The sequence below is a fragment of the Crocodylus porosus genome, unplaced genomic scaffold (assembly GCF_001723895.1).
Source record: "Crocodylus porosus isolate Cpor-Errol unplaced genomic scaffold, CroPor_comp1, whole genome shotgun sequence".
NCBI lineage: Eukaryota > Metazoa > Chordata > Crocodylia > Crocodylidae > Crocodylus > Crocodylus porosus.
In genome coordinates this window covers 19,450,680-19,456,277 of record NW_017728948.1, presented here as the reverse complement: position 1 = coordinate 19,456,277, position 5,598 = coordinate 19,450,680, and positions in this window count along the sequence as shown.

The window sequence follows — 5,598 nt, the reverse complement described above, 5'->3', positions numbered from 1 at the left end:
CATGCTGTTTTTCCTGCTGAGGAATAATAAGCTCAATAATATTTAATCTGAAGTGTAACCCTTATTGACAATGCTACACAAACAGCTTTACAGCTGTATTAAAGTATTGCAACAGCTGGGAGCTTTGACTCAGCATTTTCTTGCAGACTGTAGGACGACAGCATTTCCTTATAACTGGACCAACATATATTTTCCTCTTGATGTTTTTCTGTTTTTACATGTTTACCAAGATTGGGGGGCCAGCTCTGTCTTCCTCTAGGGGTTGGGGGAAGGAAAAGTTATCTTGAGTCTAACAAGGAACAGGAAAAGCTGACATGATTTTGTTGCCAAAACATTTTAAGCCCTTAGCTAGCTCTACTGGAAGTTCCGGTGCAGAGGTAACATACTGATTGAAGAACATTACTGAAATTAATTTTGCTATGGAACTTAAATTTAGAGTTACTCTAATGTTAAAATGATAAAATAGGATTGTGATCCTGTAGATTTGTTGCAGTCAATAAATAACCCTACTAAGGTTAGTCAGTCTAAGTCAGAACTGCTTGCTAAGAGCTTTACAGAACTGGTTCACACTTACAAGTTGCATAGGACTTTTGAAATCTTCCAAGTATTGTGCATGGATGAGTTAATAAATGTATACAGTCCAGATTGTAGTGCATTACCTTATTTTAGAGTAATGTGCATAAACAACTGGAAGAATGGGAATGAATCAGACCAAAGTTATGGAAAAAAGATAAAATGGCTTGTGTAAATGTTACCCATACTGTGTCCAGCATATATGGAACAAAGATGTTGTAGAGTACTAGCATACCTGACATATTAAGTAAGAGATTTTTGTTTAAGTACTGGTCTTAAAGAGAATGAACCTTGTAAAGTTGAAACAGTTCAAGGCTGCAGATATAAGATTAGGATTTAAAGCATAATAAACTTTCCTATGTGTTAGAGCAAGAGAAGGGCAGCAAGAGGAGGAGGATATTCAGGTCCAGCTCTCTTGTTTGTCATTAAATACCAGTAAATAGGAAAACTCTGAAGAGCAAATATTGTTACTTGTGAAAAGTTCCTCAGACATGACAAATCCCATAATGACCATAAAGCAAAAATATCCTTCCTTTTTGTAGCTTATATTAGACATTTAGAGTCGGAGTTTGCCCTTCTATGTTTTGTCTTAATGTCTCACCTACTTCAGCAAGTGCATAACTGAAGTCGAACTTGGCTTTTAATAGTAACATATTACACATTAAATTATATTTGATAAGAGCTGCTGTAGATAATGCCTTCAGCCAAACATGCAGCTGCAGTGAGGCAAGCAAACAGGATGCTGAAGGGCAATATCAGAGAGACAATGGAAATGAAAGGAAATGTCTTGTTTCCATATGGAATGTTCTTCTCTGTATCCTGGCAGCTTCATTTGCTAATCTTGTAAAGATCAGGAACAGCCAAACAAAAGCAGGAGCATATCCTCTGTATAGCATTATGTTCAGATTTACAAGAGAGCTCAGGGTGAACAGAAGCAATTCCTAGTATAACAGAATTTGAATAGGTGTTCCAGATTACACAGCACAGGATTGCCGGTGTACACACCCTGGGGTAGACCAGCTGTATACAGTTGCTAAGATGGTGTCCATTATGTATCATATTTGTGCTTTTCCTGTTTGTTACAAGGTATTAGTCTCTGGGGTGATTTTGGCAGAGAAGGTGTTTGTCACAGAAATATTAAATTGCCCATTTATAATGGAAAATCACATTTCTTCTATAAGGCTATGATGCAACCAGCACAAGAGCCAACTATAGATATGTTCAAACATGAGCAGAAAACTTCCCATATCTAGAGCCCTTCCAACTTAAGTCAATGGGCAGCAGTTAAACAACGTCCAGAATAGCACAGTTTAGGAATCAATTTAATGGCTGTACAACATAATGATGATGCTACCAGGCCCTGGGCATACATTGTGGAAAAAGGCTAAAAGAAACTAGTGATTCTGAAACTAGACTGGAGTCTGAGAAGATTTTGGTTCAATCTATTTCTCATCTATAAACTACCAATCTGATTTAAGGCAACTCACTTAGTCTTCGTGTCAGTGTGAAATACAACTTGTGTACTTCATAATTAGTATTGTGAAGATAAATAAATGGATACTTATAAGTTATGTTTTACAGTGATTGGGGCAACAAAAGGACCTAGAGATATGCTGTGGATTTTCCCTCAACCATTTAAAATTGAGAATGTAAATGAAATTTGAAAAAGTTTACCAAAAAAAAAGTTTCCTTTAATTCAAGTAAAGGAGCAGATTATTTCCTCAGTCCTTGAACAGAATTCCCATTAATGTGACTAGAAACTTGGGGAGAAACTAACCTACAGTTTCAAGGAAAACCCAGATGTACATGCATGATTTTAAATAATCAACATTGATAGAAAAATAGTTGATTTTAAAATATATTATTTCATTTCAAGGTACATAATAGTAGTACAAGTTAATGTACACCCAGTGGAAGGGAGGGGCTTTCACCAAAGAGGAGTATACTTCCTTTGCTCTGGCTTGTAGGGGGGCTGTTAGGAAAGCTAAGGCAGATATGGAACTAGGGCTAGCATCAAGGACAACAAAAAGTCTTTTTTTAAATACATAGGGAGTATGAAGAAAGTACCGGTAACGTGGGCAATCTGGTGGCTGCACCAGAGGAAAAGGCAGACGTTTTTAACAATTTCTTTGCCTCCATTTGACTCTGACAGGCCTAGGGCTGGGGAGGATCAAGTTAGGGAACTTCTGGAGGTGTTGGACGTGTTCAGATCAGCAGATCCAGATGCTCTCCACCCCAGGGTGTTGAGGGAATTGCCAGAGGTTATCGAGGGGCCCTTGGCACAGCTTTATGAGCACTCCTGGTGCTCTGGCCAGGTGCCAGACGATTGGATGAGGGCCAATGTGGTCCCCATTTTCAAAAAAGGGAGGAGCCAGGACCTGGGCAACTATAGGCCCGTTAGTCTTACTTTGATCTTTTGAGAAGATTATCCAGGAGCACATCTGGGAAGGACTGGCAGGGGGGACAATGCTCAGGGGCAACCAGCGTGGGTTCATTAGGGGCAGGTCCTGTCAGACCAACCTGATTTCTTTCTATGATCAGGTCACAAAAGCACTGGACGCAGGTGTTGTGGTGGATATAGTCTTTCTGGACTTCAGGAAGGCCTTTGACACTGTCTCCCACCCCATTCTCATTAAAAAGCTAGGTGATTGTGGCATTGATGCCTACACAGCCAGATGGATTGCAAATTGGCTGAGGGACTGCACCCAGAGAGTAGTGGTGGACGGGTCATATTTGACTTGGAGAGATGTGGATGGTGAGGTCCTCCAGTGCTCGGTCCTTGGGCCCGCACTGTTTAATTACTTTATTAGCGACTTGGATGAGAGGGTGAAAAGCACCCTGTTCAAATTCACTGATGACACCAGGATCTGGGGCAACGTGGGTGTGCTAGAAGGGAGGGACAGGATACAGCTGGACCTGGACAGATTACAGGGGTGGGCAAATGAGAATAGGATGGGACTCAATACTGACAAGTGCAGGGTACTGCACTTGGGCAGGAAGAACCAGCAGCATACCTATAGGCTAGGGAACTCTCTTCTTGAAAGCACAGTGGCAGAAAGAGATCTTGGAGTCATTATCAATTCCAAAATGAACATGGTCAGCCAATATGAGGACACAGTTAATAAGGCCAACTGCACCTTGTCATGCATCCACAGAGGAGGGCCACTTGCATGATCTGGGGACAGCAGGGCAGACCCTATGAGGAGAAGCTATGAGACCTGTACCTGTTCAGCTTTCACAAGAGAAGGCTGAGAGGGGACCTGGTGGCAGTTTACAAACTTACCAGGGGGGACCAGAGGGGAATGGGAGAGACCCTGTTCATCCATGCACCTCCCAGTAACAAGGAATACTGGCTCTAAGTTGTTTGAGAGTAGGTTCGGGCTGGACATTGGAAGACACTATTTCACAGTCAGGGCAGCTAGGATCTGGAACCAGCTTCCAAGGGAAGTGGTTCTGGCTCCTACCTTGGGGATCTTTAAGAGGAGGCTTGGTAATTACCTAGCTGGGATCATGTGAGCCCAGTATTCTCTCCTGCCCAGGGCAGGGGTTGGACTTGATGATCTACTTGGGTCCCTTCCGACCCTACATCTATGAATCTATGTAAAGTAGGATGTATTCATTGTAATGTGCATCTCTTACCATGACTGTCCAGAGCAGTGGGGCTGGACCAGATGACCTCATGAGATCCCTTTCAGCCATAAACCTCTGTGAATCTGTGAAATAGTATACAGCCAATAGATTATTAATATACATCATATCATAAGTTCTTGAGAAAACGTTCCTCTTCCATGTATGCCTACTATTATATAGAATCAGAGAGTTGAAGGAACCTCAAGAGTCATCTAATGCAACTCCTTGCATAAATGCAGTATGCACTGTTCTTAAGCCACCCTTGTCAAATGCTTAGCCTCTTAGCTAAGTACAGATATTCAAAAAAGCCTGAGCCGGAAATGATTCAAGGTCAGTCTAACCTGCATAGACTGAACCTATTTGCAAATGTATAGACATTCACTTTTGATTCTGGAAATGCAGCCACATGCCTGCAGTGGCTTAGCCAAGAAGCTTGGCGGGGTGGGGGGCACTAGACCAAGCCCTCCCTTTCTTTTGGCAGCAGCCATAAGGCTGGGGAGAAGTGGGGCACGTGGACAGGCCCTGGTAGGCTGCTGAGTCTGATTATAGAGGGGTTTATACCCCTCCCAGCTGGCTTGCAGGGACCCCAGGTGGCGTGCACCTGGAGGGGGAAGGGGAAAGCAGGAAGCAGCCCTTGCCAGGTTTGTCTCCAAATGGGGGGGAGGGGGGTTGTCCCCAAGGAAGGGTATGGCCAGACACTGGCCTCATGCAGCGTATCAGTCAAAGTGGGGGAGGAAGGGGGATTTAAACCCTGTCTCCCCTCTCTCCCACCATCATGGGGACTCCAGCCAGTGTCTGCCCGGCTTTCTGCCCTTCCAGCCCGGGCAGCACCTCAGGCAAAGGGAGTGCAGGGAGGGGGATTAAGCTCCCCTGTCTCCCCTCTCTACCAATGGCATGGGAACTCTAGCCAGGGTCTGTCCATCTTTCTGCTCCACTGGCCACTCGCATGGTAGAGGGAACAGCCAGAGCCAGCCCAGGCAGCTGAGGCTGCTTCCTGAGCCAGCTCTGGTCACAGCCTGCACTACACGTGCAGTCAGCAGAGCAGAAAGCCTGGCAGACCCTGGCTGGAGTCCTCATGCCTGTGGAAGAGAGGGGAGTTTAATTACTCTCCCTGTCCTGCTTTTGCCTGAGGTGCTGCCTGAGCTGGCTCTGACCATTCCGCTGCTGTGTGAGTGGCCAGTGGGGAGGAAAGCTGGGCAGACCCTGGCCAGGGTCCCCATGCTGGTGGGAGAGAGGAGAGAAAGGGGAATTTAATCTCCCTTTTGTGCTCCCCCTTTTGCTTGAGGCTGCTGCCTGGGCCAGGTGTGGCCATGCCCCACATTTTGTGAGTGGTGAGCAGGGGGGAAAGCTGGTCATACCTGGTCTAGGGGTTTAATCCCTCCCCCCCTTGAGCCT